At 39.1% G+C, this 16,246-nt stretch overlaps 1 protein-coding gene and 1 pseudogene across 14 annotated transcripts in view; both read right to left on the bottom strand.

Moving 5' to 3' along the window:
• Tasp1 (taspase 1) overlaps positions 1-16,246 on the bottom strand; it is a 225,635-nt gene that overhangs the window by 130,508 nt on the left and 78,881 nt on the right. The window lies entirely within an intron of this gene.
• LOC132653779 (protein SET-like) lies at positions 5,781-16,240 on the bottom strand (annotated as a pseudogene).

Genomic DNA, 16,246 nt, shown 5'->3' with positions numbered 1-16,246 from the left:
GGGTTACCAAACAATCAATGTTAGGAAAACTGGGGTTACCGTTTTTAATGCCATATTCCAATTCATACTCCAGTTGAGTTATGAGAAGCCTTCCTTGATGTCTCCTTTGCTGTCATGTGCAAATTTTACCCTTTAAAACGCCAGTGTTCTGAGGCTGTATGTACTGAGAGAGGTTCACACCATCTCTTCTGGCACATGGACTCCCAGGACCACTGCACTTCCTGAGACCGATACGCTGTCAACATTCCAAGTCACCTACACTGCTGTCTGACTTATTCCAACTCAGACAGCAAACTGTTCCAATCTGGTTTTTGTTTGAGATCATCTCCATAGAAAATAAGTCATTAAGAAATAGATAATAAAATAATGTATTAAAATAATATATAACATAACCATGTTTATTGAGAATGTTCCAACATCACATGGCAAATGTCAACAATGCAAAACTTCCAATTAACTGCACTAACTTAGTAGAACGAGAAACTCATAAACATGGATGAAAAAGTTACTAACATGGAAGAAAAGTTAATCAAGGAAATTTAGATTTTTGAAGAAAAGAAACAAATGTAAATATTAGAAATTAAAAACTCATACATGATTTTTTGTTTCTTGAGACAGGGATTCTCTGTGTAGCCTTGGCTATCCTGGAACTCACTCTGTAGGTCAAGCTAGGCTCTAACTACAGAGATCCGTTTGACTCTACCTCACAAGTACTGGGATTAAAGGCGTGCACCACCACACCTGGCTATGGATAAAGAAAATTTTAAAGTACACTGAAAAATATGGTCAATACATCCTATCAAATAAAAAAAAATATGAGGAAGAAACAACACAGTCAAGAAAATAAAAATCAATAGGGAAACTGGCTATTAATCACTATAGAGAATACTCTGGAATACCATCAAGATATTCATGAGATAGAGAACTGATATAAAAGTACAGGCACAGGAATATTTTCAATGAAATTAGCATAGAGTTCTCCAAATCTAGAGAGAGAAAATAATTTTCAAGTATGAGGCATTTAGAATCCCCAAAAAGACAAGGTCAGGCAAGAACCTTAAATACTTTCAGTCAAGAGTGCAAAAATATAAAACAAATAATATCAAAAGATATCAGAAAAGGGGGCCAGTGACATAGCTCAGTGCGTCCAAGGTGCTTGCTGACAAATCAGGCGACTTGAGTTGGAGCCACACACTAGAAGAAAACCAACTTCTTCATGTTATCCTCTCAACTCCACACATGTACCACGGCACACAAGGGGTAGGGGTGAATGAATGAATGAATGAATGAATAAATAAATAAATAAATGAAAATGAAATGAAAGGGTTTGAACTGACTTTAAAAAAAAATATCGCCGAAAAAAGCATTTGACAAAATACAATACCCATTCATGTTTAAAGTCTTGGAGAGATCAGGGATACAAGGCACATACCTAAACATAGTAAAGGCAATATACAGCAAGCCTATAGCCAATATCAAACTCAATGGAGAGAAACTTAAATCAATCCCACTGAAATCGGAGACAAGACAAGGCTGCCCACTCTCTATCTATTCAACATAGGACTGGAAGTCCTAGCTAGAGCAATAAGACAAGTAAGGGAGATCAAGGGGATACAAATCGGAAAGGAAAAGGTCAAAGTTTCACTATTCGCAGAAGACATGATAGTATACATGAGTGACCCCCAAAAATTAAACCAGAGAACTCCTTCAGCTGATAAACACCTTCAGCAAAGTGGCTGGATACAAAATTAACAAACAAATCAGAAGCCCTCCTATATACCCAAGACAAAAGGGCTGAGAAAGAAATCAGGAAAACGACACCCTTCACAATAGCCACCAATAACATAAAGTACCTTGGGACGACCTTAACCAAGCAAATGAAAGACCTTTTTGAAAAAAACTTCAAGTCTCTGAAGAAAGAAATTGAAGAAGATATCAGAAGATAAAAAGATCTCCCGTGCTAATGGATTGGTAGGATTAACATAGTGAAAATGGCCATCCTGCCAAAAGCAATCTACAGATTCAATGCAATTCCCATCAAAATACCAATACAATTCTTTACAGACCTTGAAAGAAAAATTCTCAACTTCATATGGAGAAACAAAAACCCCAGAATTTCCAAAACAATCCTGTACAACAACAGATCATCTGGAGGTATCTCTCTATCCCTGATCTCAAGTTGTACTACAGAGTAATAGTAATAAAAACTGCATGGCATTGGCATTGAAGCAGAAAAGTAGATCAACAAAAAAAAAAAGTAAAAAAAAAAAAAAATCATCAAGATGTCAAGATTAACAACAAATCTCTCATCTTCAGTGACAAAAGCCAGAAGAGCATGGAACACCTCAGGTCTTAGAAGTAAATAACTGCCTAGCAAGTATAGCAAACAAAACTTCTTTCTCTTTAATCACCAATAAAATAAGAGCATTTCAAGACAAGAACACACTAAGGCAGTTTGCAGAAACCAAGCCAACACTAAAGAAGATTCCTGAATGCATACTACAATAAAAGAAGGACAGCTTTAATCAGTAAAACACAAGAATAAAGTTCATGAAAGGAGCAGATCAAAAGAGAGAGCTAGAAAGGAAAGCTTGTTTAACATAGAAAATCAGCAAACAACAGAGAAGGTAAAGAATAAAGAACAAGCTAACCAATCAGAAAACAATGAACAATATTACAGGACTTAGCATGCATCTCTCAATAACAGCCTTAAGTGTAAATGGCCTCAAATCACCAATAAAGAGATGCAAGACTGGTTGACTGAATTAAAACACAGATTCAACTAATTTGTCATAAAAACTGCCTCTCACTGGTAAAGTCATGCATAGGCTTACAGTAAAAAGATAGAAACAATATACTAAGAGAATGGGAGGAACAGGTACAGCTATTCTGGTACACACACACACAACTAACAAACATCAATCAGTCCACTATTGGGACTGGAGAGGCTGAAAAGTTGGTTCGGAAGTTATGAGCACTGAGCTGATCTAGGAGCACAGGATCTGTTTTCGAGGATCAAACAGTGGCATACAACTAGCTCTAACTCCAGTTCCAAGGAAGGAAGGAAGGAAATTCTCCCCACAAAGAATTTTACTGCAGGACTCAACAACCAAAACCCCACAAAGTGTTCACATCATAAAAAGAATACCAAAAGCTCGTCCTACTACACCAGCAAGGACTACACACACACACACACACACACACACACACTACAGACCAGTCCCCATATGCCTGCAAACACAAACACTGTCAACAAAATTCGTACAAGTTGTACTTTAAAAATATATATATTTGAAAAGGCCATACTCTATGACTAAGCTAGCTCATAATAAGGAACTAAGCTGGTATAATATGCCTGAATGGAAACATAAATAAACTTGGAAGAAGACACAATCATCTTAAGAGCCACTAAGAAGACATCTGATGCCCCCCCCCCTGCAGTGGCAACTGCACTCCTGAACTTAGCACTTGTAGTTGCCTGGGTAACACCTGCAGTGGGGAGCGCCCCTGAGGCGTCCCCTCTTCAGGGGAGCTTACAGCAGCAAGTGGTCAATGGATGCCGACAGTCATTTAAAATACCCCCACATCTGCATAAGCAGCCCTAATTAGTGGATCATTTAAAAAGAAAAAGGAGGGCGAAAGGAAGAGGAGAGGACAGAAGGTAAGAAAGGTGGAAGAGTAGGGAGAAAAGAGTGGGTAAGGGAGGGAGGTAACAACTGAGTCAGAATCCTCAGAGACCAGAAATAAAAAAAAAAAAAAAAGTATCTCAAAAAAGACTATGTATAACAAATCCATAGCCAATTATGTTAAACAAAGGAAAACTGAAAGCATCTACTCTAAAACCAGGAATAAAGGAAGGGTATCCTCTCCCCTCTCACAGCTCTTAATACAGTGAAATCTCAGAACAACTGTAAAAAAAAGAAACAACAGAGATACAAATAGAAGAAAGTTAAAATATCGCTACAAGATCCTGTATTTTAAAACTCCCAACAGGTCTACCAAAAAGCTCTTGGAAATGTTGTTGTTTTTTTTTTTAACAAAAAAGAAAAGAGAAAGAAAGAGAAAAAGAAAGAAAAAAAAAGCTTTCTCCAATGTAGCAGGAGATGAAATCAGAATGCAGAAATCAGGAGCCGTTCTATAATCTAGTCACAAACTTGCTAGGAAAGAAACCAGAGCAGGAAATCCTATTCCCAATAGCTCCAGAACAAAAAGACAAACACCTGTGGAGAACCCTAGCCACAGACTAGGAGAGAACCAACTCTCACAAGCTGTTCTCCAACCTCCACAAACGTATGCACCATGGCTTGTCACCCACCCACCACCCCGTATAAATAAGTGTTTTAATGACTGTGTATCAGACGATGTGCCATAATAAACCCACTAGTTTATATGCTAACTAAAGATTAAAAAAAAAAAAAACAGAAGCAATGATCTCAAGCGCTGATCCATTCGCTTACCCAAAAGTAGTAAAGCCTCTAAGATTAATCTATAGTGTTTAGATCATCAGATATAATAATTATCACTCAGATTTAAGATACATTAGAATTAAAAATCCCTTGATGAGAGAAAAAGGGGGAATCTGGACAACCTCTGTTACCTCAAAATCTCAACAGAATTATCAGTTCCACAGTAACCGTGTGATTCAACATGCCAACTGTACCACAGAGGAAAGTAAATTTGGAAGGGGTATCACATTTAGCCAAAGTTTCTGGGCTAACCAACAGTATTCACATAACGCTTGGTCTCATATCTCACCTCAATACTTGTTCAATTTCCTGTACTTGTTAAGTAATTCTCGGATCTGTTGAACTGTAAGCAGTCCCTGCTATCTATTTCACGAGGTAATCCAATCAAGCTTTTAAAAACTGAGTTTTCTAGCACTGGAGAGATGGTTCAGCCAGTAAAATGGTTGGCATGCATTTTGGCGTGACTTCAGTTTGATTTCCAGAACAAACATTACCAACTGCTGAGCGTGTGGCGCAAGCTTATAGTGCAGTGCTGGGCGAGAGAGACAAGAGGACTGACTCCCTTGGCCCCATGGCCAGCAGGACTAGCCTCCTTACAGGCTCAAGGACAGTGACAGACCTTGTCTCCTCAAACAAGACTGATGGCAGCACTTGAGTGACAACTAGAGATGACCTCTGAACTCCATATATGTGCAAATAGGTATACACATGCACATACACACACACACACACACAAAGTGAAGCCAGGAATAGAGAGAGGGAGAAAGGAAAGGAGGGAGGCAGGAAGGAAGGCAGACTAGCAGGCAGGCAACCAATTAAGCACTGGTTCTTATCTTCTGATCTAAAACGAGCCTTGTAATTGGCAAGTTTGTCATTTGTGCACACACATTTGTCTTTTCCTGAGTTGGGCTGTTTTGCTGGCCTTAGTGTCAGTATCAGCATGTCTAAAGTGATTCAGCTTAAATCATTAGTATGTGATAACAAATCTTTACGTTCCTTTATTGGAGGCAAGATTCCTGACATATACAATGATGTATTTTCTAAACAGAGTCCTGTGCAGAAATTACACAGTATCCACCTAGACAGATTTTGGCTACACTTTGCTTATCGATGGAGTAGTTCCATTTATAAAGTTTTACACATCAAAAAGCTTTGAATGTAACCATCTCTGAAAAAGTGGCACTGAACTTTAGTTCTATATTACAGCAGCAAAAGGCTTACCCATCAGGCAGCTTCCCAAAACAATGTTCTCTGTACAGTGGCGCTGAGTAGACAGAAATCTTCATCCACCAGACTGAGTCACATCTGAGAGCTTCTGCTGCACACCTGGGACAGAACACTCCCGACCACCTCATGGACTGCTTACTCTGACAGCCCACCTTCTTCAACAGTTCACACTGCCAGTAAAGACCTGCCAGCAGCTGTCCTTCATACAGACGGCATTCGAGCAACAGGGCAATGACACAGTGCTGTCATAATATCCAGGCAACTAAAGGCCCATTTTTAAAAATACCAAATTGAGATAAAAATCAAGGGTACAAGTCCACGACAGCAACTGTACCCACGTCACTCAGACACAGAGACACTGAGACCTGATTCAAACCCCTTTAACTCAGTCTGCATAGCCCTGAGGTCGTCCTGCAAAGTGTGTACCAAAAAGACCGAGTTAGGAAGACAAAGTCTGACATGATGTCATTATGCAGGTCAAATTTGGAAGGTCATAACAAGCATCTATTCTGACAGAAAAGCATCAGGTCCTTTGTGTTCACATTGGTTTTATTGTAACAAAGCAACTTGCACACATCAACATTTAAAATTAGCATCTTTTTCCTTCCAGTGTAAACAGAACAAAAAAATTAAAATTAAAATTGCAACAGAGAATGTCAAATCCAAATAAAACCCTGCTGATTCTCCCACCGGGTGGCAGAACTCAAGTCCTCATTAGGAGAGAAGTGTATTTTAAAAGTGTCACCCTAAACTGCGAAGATGTCCATTAAGCATCACAGTTAAACATGCCAAAGGAGAAGCCGTGTTGTCAAAGTACCCACTTAGCCTCCCAACGCCTCAAGCGCACTCTTTGCTGACCTTCTACACTCTCCTCCCCTTTTTTTCTTTTTATTAAACAAGAATAAGTAGACAGATACATGCTGGTAAATGCCAACTGTATTCACATAGAAACACAGTGTGTCTCTGAGCCCACTATAGAAAGAAAAACAGCTACAATTCTATGCACTACTCCACAGGGGCCCAGCACCCTCCAGCAGAGCCCAGGGAGCTGGGGGCCTTCTCTTTTTTTTTTTTTCCCCACATAGCATGGTGTGGATATTGAATCCAGAGCTTCTGAGACAAGAAAAGATACAAATGAATTTAGAAAGAAAAAGTGGAGATTCTCTTCCTATTGTATTTTGCCCCAAGTAAGTTGAGAACCATGGTGTCAAGAGAGAACTCAAAACAGGGTGACTGAACACAAGAATGGAGGGGAGGAAAATGACTGCAACTTGCTCCCAGGGCCTGGAGAAGATGTAAAACATAAAAAGAAAATTAAAAAGAAGTTTGGAAACCCTAAGTCTTTTGTGCTAGTTATCCTCGCCTTCATCCTCCTCTCCTTCCTCTTCATCATCATCTTCCCCTTCTTCCTCAATACCTTCCAACCCTTCCTCTTTGTCATTATCATCAGGAACCAAGTAGCACTGCAAGGGATCTGGCCCATTATCACCCTTGCCGACCCCCTTGCTGCCCCTGCATCAGAAGGGTGGTGAGGCAGCTAAAGAAGCTCTCTGGTTCTTTGTGAGGCCACTCCCTGCTGGCCTCATTCTGCATTGACTTGGGCACTTTGTCAAATCCTTTCCAGATTTCCAGATTTCCATTTCATTTCAGTGGACTTTGAAGATGGGTCACCACTCTCATTCAGATGAAATTCTCTGCAGAAAGCTTTATTTTCAAAGTAAGGATTTTCATCAAAATAAAAATCTATTCTGTAACCCGATTTAATGTCTTCAAATTCTGTCACTTCGACTCTGGTCAAATAATGCAGGGCGTGGACACTTGTGGGTGGTTGACAAAGGTTGTTATCCAAAAATTTGGGATTTTGGCCATCAATTCTGACCTCTTCTGAAAAAACAGTTGGCGGAGTTTGTTATGCTTTTGTTCAATTTTCTAATTTCCCTCACTGGCTTGTTCACTAGGTCTGTCTGTTTCATTGTGTACTTCATCGGTATGTTCAGTTGCGTCTTGCTGTTCTTTCTCTCCTTTTGGCAGGCCAGGACAGGCCGGCATGCTCTCCAGCTTTGGGGCAGGAGCCAGTCTGGACTTCTTGGACTGCGGCAGGATCACAGATTGCCACTTCAGGGCCATGGCACAAGGGAGGTTGCCTGAAGCCAGAGGGCAGAGGCCCGATGTTCGCAGCAGGAATAAACTCACAGCAACTGATGCAGCCTCAGGTGTGGGAGATTAAGTCGGCCTCCTCATTTATCATTAAGAAATATTTACTATCATGGACTGAGCTTCTATCTAAAGTGTTAAGGAAACTTTGCTCGCGGGGAGTATTTGCTTATTAAGCTATGATATGACAATCTCCATATTACAGATCAGCTGGAATTATTCCAATGACAAAGAAGTAACTTCTCTTCCCTTCATTAATTCCGTTAAATACTAAAAATTAATGGAAGCCTAATAACAAAATGAAGCAAGATTTACAAAGGACTCACAATATCCAATGTAAACTTTAAATAAATATTCGAGGATACCACTGGTTACTTTCATTACAACATTTTTCAAAAAGTTAAATTTTTTCCATTGACTTTTTCATTGGTTTTATCTATAACTTTCAAGGCTACACAAATTTAACATTTGTTAACTGCAGTCTTAAGACTTAGCTCCTGTTAGAAACCAATCTTCACAGCTACTCAATACATATACTTAGACGCTTTTCCTTAAATGGTCAAAATTATTATAATTATCCCACCATCAACAGTTAAAGGCATAGGATTTTAAATACAGATGAATCACCATCAGGTCAGTGAAGTACCTCAGTGGGTAAAGGTGCTTGCCACTACACCTGATTCCCTGGATTCTTGCCCCAGGAGAGACCTGAATACAGCAAGTTGCCCTCTGACCTCCACAAGCATGCCATAACATACACACGTGCACACACAAACACACAGAAATGAATACATGAACTAAATACATTATAATGGAAAAAGCTGACCATTTGTGCTGACTGTCCAACCCCCATATAAACACATGAGGTACTAACAGATTTAATGACTGGTCTGCCTAGTGCCAATTAAGACAGAAGAGCTGTAGCAGTGGCTCATCAAGTAATAAACATATTCTTAGATGGGCTTCTTGCAATTTTTAAACTATTACCCATCATTCAAAGCAGTGATTTCAAAAGGAAGATAATTTTCCGTATTTTAGAGCATAATTTATAATGTACATCTCTTTACAAAAGTGACAGAAGTCCATACTTCCACTTACCCAATGCCCACATATTAACTATCTTCTTGAAAAACACAGAGCATCAGATCAAGCAAAGAATTTCAAGAAAATTAAAATGACACTTCTCCTTGCACACAAAATGCACAGGCGTGTGCAAATGGAACAATCTGAAGAAAATATGTTGTTTTGGGGGCACTCATTTTCTTTGATCTTAACCTACCTCTCACCCAAAAAAAAAATACAGTGATTTAGTATGATGCAGTTAAGCGCTTACATAATAACTTCAAGATGGAGGGGAAAAGGGGAAAACATTACCCACAATATACTTCAAAAGAATAGAATATATTTATATGAAACACACAAAGCAAGTCCCAACATTTCCTTTCTGAAACATGTGGCCAATTTAATATCCCTGTGTGGTGGCTAAAGAACCAAAATTAAAAGTTGTAGCATCTCTTTAGAGTGGTTTTGAACACATGACATGGTATGAAAGCACAAAATGCAGTGACTGTTTTTCAAAATGTGTTTGTTAGAAACTGAAGACTAAAACATACTCACACAGTGGGAAAGGTCTGCTGAGCAGTTGATGGGCTGTCCTACGGAAGTGATGCTTTACCTAAAAGCCAACAAAATTAACTGAAAGCCTCAATTACTTTATGCACGTGGTGGGAGGAGGCAAGGAGAACTATGCACACTCAACTGCAAAGTCTGTTATTAAAAAAAAAAAGGAGATGGAAACTATTTAGGCAATATGCTCCTGGAAAATGAAAAGGGAAAGGGGGGGGGTTGAAACATCAAAATGTTGAGATCAAACAATACCCCCAACTTCTTTTAATACTCGAAGAATAAGAGTCCCTTCCAATCAGATCCAGGACTGTTTGAAAATGATATTTATGAAATCTAGACTATGATCTAGATGCACCATGTCTGCTTTCTAAATGTAAATGTCTTCTCAGCCATGAAAAACTCAGTCTTCCTGTGGTATGAGCCAAGTACAGGAACAGACCAACCAGTTTATCACATCCTTCCAGGAAGACTGTTCTTCCCCCAGCTACGATAAAGATCAGTAAGTACTGACTCAGATACCTTTCGCTTTTTGTCTCAGAACATACGAAGTACACTATTTATAACAACAAGATAGAAGGAAAACCAGGGCCAATCATTCACTACTATTTTCATATTAAAACATAATACAACAGTTAAAACAAAAAAAAAAAAGTTATCTTTCCTGTCTCTACTATGTAAGTCACTAAAAAAAGCAATGAGGAAAAATCAGAAATACCAATCACTAAAAACAGATAATTCCTAAAAGCCTGTATTAAAATCTACAAACCCTACAGCTAGAAATTAAGTACACAAAACTGACTTGACCTACAGAAATTAATGGGCAATGGCATCTGCTCTTCCTCCATGACAAAACTTGTCAAAAGCTACTCCGACCCTTCTCCCTAACGAACCCATGCCATGTCCATCTCCATCCATACGCCACAAATACGGCCAATCCAGACCAACAGGCTCCAGTGCCAAGCCCCAGAGCCACTCCACAGGAAAAGTGTGAGCCAGTTCACACTCCTTTAGTGTTCTCTCTCCTCTCTCTGACACACCCCAAAACACACACATGCACGCACACGTGCACACACACATACACACACACCCTGGAACCTTTGCCTCAACAGTGTCTGCTCCCGTTTTGTTAGGCCATTCTGTGCTCTCCCAGTTTCCACATGTTGAACTAGCTTGAGATTCAGGTGCAAACCTCTCAAGCAGTCTCACTGTTCAGAGAGTGCATCGATATGGCTGTCATTTTTGGTGTCAGTAATTTCATCACAGACATCGTCCTCTCAGCCTGTCTATAAACCAAACTCCTGCCCATGGACGTGCAGCTGCTCCCCTAACCAACTTCACAGTTACTATTTCTACGTGTAACAGCAAGCTTTCCAATAATGAAAAACCGGTGCAAATTTCCAAAGTTGAAAATACACTAGGAAAAGCAGAGAAATACGTATTTAAATCTGTATCTGCTACAGTGTCCTCTGGTGTGGTAGGCTTGGTGTCTAGGCTCAGGCGCTGCTGGAAAAGCTGTGGAACCATCAAGAGATGGAAGGAAACCCCAAGGAGGAAATGAGGCCGCTGCAAGGTGCACTTGGAGGACGCTATGGAGAGCCATGCCCAGTCTCTGCTTTAGCTTCCTGACTGCCATGAGGTAAGCAGGTTTTCTTGATCATGGCCACAGCCAGGACGGACTGCCTCGCCAAAGGAACAACAGCAAAAGGCCAAAAGAATACGCAAAATCTCTGAAATCCAGATTAAAACTCTCCTCACAAGCAAATTGTTTTGGGTATTTTGCTGGTAATGAAAAACTCAACAACAGTACCTTAACGTTTTAATCTTTTTTCCATGGTGCTGAGGACTGACTCAGGGCCCTCCACTGTTAGGAAAAAGCTCTACCACTGAGCTAGATGCTGAGCCCTGATCTTCTGATAGAACCAGAAGAATATAGGTCCTCAGACAATGTTCCATACTGTTTTTCTTAATGAACAGAATGATTTTGAGTTTCACAATATGTAGAAGAGAACAAGATGATGACACTAACAAAACATTCTAAATACAGTTCTATAGAGATATTTATGATTTTTCAATCTTCCTAGCTCACTTATCCATAATCAGTATGCAACATCTCTTTGACAAGCCACTTCTACTTTTTCAGTTTACTTTTCCAATACAGCGCTAAATATTCAGACAATCCTTAGTTTTCAAATAGACCACTCTCTTTTTTAACTCATTATTCTTAACTTTAACATGAAACAACATATGTAATTTCAATTATGAAAAGCAAAGAGCACAGCGAGGATACTGAGGCATCTGACTGAAAGGAGCAGAGCAGCGCAGCGCACTAAAAGTCAGCTGTTAAAATAAAGTTGCACTCCTTTCCACATTCTTTCCATCCTTCAGGGTCATGCCTGTTTCTGCCTCTTCAGCTTCCTTCCGTAGCACCCTCCCCTGACCATTTCGCTTCAAGCACACCGACTCTCTTCTTCATTACACCAATATGACAACTCTCTAGTACTGAACACGCAGTTCATTTTCAGTGTTACACTGTTCTGCTGACTGGTTATAAAACTCACTGATTTTTCACATGTGGACTTCTGCCTGTCATCCTAATGAAGGGACTCTATCCTCAGACTCTTAAATCTAAGCTACTATATCACATCACCTTGTTCTCTTTTTCCCTTCTTAACAAAATAATAACAAACAACAAAACTTAGGAGTGACCTTAGCATAGAAACAAAGGAGGATCAATGGAACCAAATAGAAGACCCAGAAAAAAACCCACACACCTATGAATACTTGATTTTTGACAAAGAAGCCAAAACCATTCAATGGAAAAAAGACAGCATCTTCAACAAATGGTGCTGGTCTAACTGGATGTCTACATGCAGAAAAAATGAAAATAGATCCATATTTATCAAGCTGCATAAAACTAAAGTTCAAGTGGATCAAAGACCTCAACATAAAACCAGATACTCTAAATCTGTTAGAATAAAAAGTGGGGAACAGCCTAGAACTCATTGGCACAGGAGACAACTTCCTGAACAGAACACCAACAGCACAGGCTCTAAGAGCAACAATCAATAAATGGGACCTCATGAAGCTGAAAAGCTTCTGTAAAGCAAAGGACACTATTGTCAGAACAAAACGAGCCTACACACTGGGAAAGGATCTTCACCAACCCTATATCTGACAGAGGGCTGATATCCAGAATATATAAAGAACTAAACAAGTTAAAAAGCCATAAATCAAGTAATCCAATTAAAAAATAGGATATGGAGCTAAACAGAGAATTCTCTGTAGAGGAATATAGAATGGCAGAGAAACACTTAAATGTTCAATATCCTAAGCCATCAAGGAGATGCAAATCAAAATGACACTGAGATTTCACCTTACACCCACCAGAATGGCTAAAATAAAAAACTCAAGGGACAACACATGCTGGAGAGGTTATGGAGAAAGGGGAACCCTCCTCCATTGCTGGTGGGAATGTAAACAACCACTCTGGAAGTCAATCTGGGGCTTTCTCAGACAATTAGGAATAGTGCTTCCTCAAGACCCAGCTATACAACTGCTAGGCATATACCCAAAATTTGCTCAGGTACACAACAAAGACATTTGCTCAACCATGTTTGTAGCAGCTTTATTTGTAATAGCCAGAACCTAGAAACAACCCAGATGTCCATCAACGAAGGAATGGATACAGAAATTGTGGTATTTTTACATAATGGAATACTACTCAGCAATCAAAAACAAGGAAGTCATGAAATCTGCAAATGGTAGGATCTAGAAAAGATCATTCTGAGTGAAGTATCCCAGAAGGAGAAAGACAAACATGGTATATACTCACTTATATAGCCCTACAACATATGATAAACATAATGAAATCTATACTCCTAAAGAGGATAAACAAGAAAGCGGACATGGGGTAAGATGATCAATCCTCATTTAGAAAGACAAATGGGATGTACATTGGACATAGGAGAAAACAAGTAACAGGACAGAAGCCTACTGCAGAGGGCCTCTGAAAGACTCTACCTAGCAGTGTATCAAAGCAGATACTAAGACTCATAACCAAACCTTTGGGAGAGTGCAGGGAATCATATGAAAAAAGGGGGAATTAATATGACATGGAGAGGATAGGAACTTCACAAGGACCAAATATATCTGGGCACAGGGGTCTTTTATGAGACTGTTTCTCCAACCAAGGACCATGTATGGATATAACCTAGAACCTCTGCTCGGATATAGCCCGTGGTAGCTCAGTATCCAATTGGTTTCCCATAGTAAGGGGAACAAAGACTATTTCTGACAGGAACTCAATGACTGGCTCTTTGACCCCATCCCTACCCCAATGGAGGAGCAGTCCTGCTAGGCCACAGAGGAGGACTTTGCAGCCAGTCCTGAAGATACCTGATAAGCTAAGGTCAGATGAAAGGGGAGGAGGTTCTCCCCAAGCAGTGGACTTGGAAAGAGGCAGGGAAGAGATGAGGGAGGAAAGGTGGGATTGGGAGGGAATGAGGGAACAGGATATAGCTGGGATACAGAGTTAATAAAATGTAACTAATAATAAAAATAAAAACATATATTGATTAAAAAAAGAGTGACCTTAGTTTTATATTAAATATATATAAATAAATATATATATTCATCCGTCTGTCCACTAAAATGTCAAATCTCACGATACATTTTGCTCAGCACTGTTTTCTTATTACCTTATTACTTATTTCTTATTACACTTTCATTTTCTGAATGAAATTTAAAAAATGAGTGATGTGAATTGGTAATAACCTTAAGGGAAAGACAGCCTGTAAAAACTAGTAAAATTTCTATGCATAAAATTCTAAGCTAACAGCCACAAAAAAGAACTGTGTAAGAATTTCACAGCAGCTTTAGTCCTAATAGTAAACACCAAGAAACAACCAATCTCCAACAGGAGGGCGTATAAGCAAATTATAGTCTGTGCATGTAGGGTTTTGTTTTTCTTTTAAGGAAACAGTGATGGGATGTCTAAAAATATCCTGTGGAAAAAAGTATAGAGAGAAGAACACATTCCATGTGACAGCAACACAAAACATCCACAGCGGTAAAACATGGAATACTGGCTACTATCTAGGAAAGGAGTTAACTGAAGGACAACCAAACCAGAAATGTTCTGTGTCTTGATATGATTTGGGCTGCAAGAGTACATACAAAAGCTGAAGAAACTGTCTACTGCATGCATTTTGTTTTTGAGACAAGTTTACACACTACAGCCTGTGATCTCTCTACTCAATTTCCTGCATTCGGTGCTTACCGATAAGTAAACCCAGATACTCAGATTTTGTTAAAGAACAGAAAGTCCAAAATTTTTCACCCTGCCATTACAAAGAATGCAGAAACACACACACGAAAAAGAAACCAAACTACACAAATTTTCATCAAAATCTATGTATTAATTTACTTGCTTCCTAAAACCCATTTTTGTGAGATATATGATCAGAATTGGGCCAAGTTGTTTGATTAATTATCCTTATGAGGAAACATACTGAGAAAAATACCTATTATAATGAAAGACTGCTTATTTTGTGCTTTGCTACAATCATACAAAACTTTGATAAATACCATAAACCAGCTCATGAGGCATTGAAGAAAGAATATATGATACAAATAAGGTATAGCCCAGGAATATGTGACCTGACACAGCAATCAAGAGCTGTGTCCTAATGAACCTGAAAGCCACAAGCTGAAGAAGAACTCTGTAGCTTTCAACTTCATTCTACCATCAAAAGAAAGCATGGAAGGAACAAATCAAGACAATAGTCATGGCATTTTGTGGCTATCAACCAAATAAAATAAAAATAAAAAGCTGGCAAATAAAAAGCTGGTTTTCTTTTTTTATTCAATTTTAATTAAGTTTAAACACTTTCAGCCACTGCCAAGCATGATTCTAATAACTAAATGTATATATATTTACTTTCCAACAGTTAATTTTATTACATGTATCCTTTTACATGTCTGTTTAATTATTTGTATCTGTTTGGATACACACATACAACAGGATGATTGTGAAGATCAAAGGACAACTTTCAGATGTCTTCTCTGTCCTTTGACCATGTGGACCCTGGCCATCAACTCAGGTCATCAGGGTGATGTCAAGTGTCTTTACCCACTGAGCCACCACATTCCTCAACAGTTACAAAACTTCCAAGAAGATGATTATTAAATTTTCTACTAATTATGTTTCAGAAGGTATTTTCAACTCAGTAACTTAAAACACATATATTATTAAAATGTTTTTGTTTACATTTTAAAATTAATTTCATTTGTTTCTTTTCATGATCAAATTTTCAAGACAGGCTTTCTCTGTATAGCCACGGCTGTCCTAAAACTCACTCTATAGACCAGGCTGGCCTCAAACTCAGAGATTCAGATATCTCCCTGCCTCAGAGTACTGGGATTAAAGGTGTGCACCATGACACGCAATTCAAATTTTACTCTGTAAATTACATTTTACATGTGCATCATGCATGTGTCCAGTCACACATGCTCCAGTCAATGTCACAGCACACATGTGAAGGTCAGTGGACAATTGCCAGAGTCAGTTCTCTTTTATCATGTGGGTTCTGGAGAAGGAACTGGGGTCATCAGGCTCTGTGGTAAGTACATTTACCTAAGAGCCCAACCAGCTTCCACTCAGCTATAAAATACATATACGCCATATGTAGTATTTCCAATGGACTGTACTGTTCCAAAGGCAGGTCAACAATATCATTACCATGCATCAGCAAATACTTCAGACATCTCCTGAC

This window comes from Meriones unguiculatus, chromosome 4 (assembly GCF_030254825.1).
Source record: "Meriones unguiculatus strain TT.TT164.6M chromosome 4, Bangor_MerUng_6.1, whole genome shotgun sequence".
NCBI lineage: Eukaryota > Metazoa > Chordata > Mammalia > Rodentia > Muridae > Meriones > Meriones unguiculatus.
The sequence above is the reverse complement of the archived record's forward strand: the minus strand, read 5'-3'. Positions and strand labels throughout refer to the sequence as shown.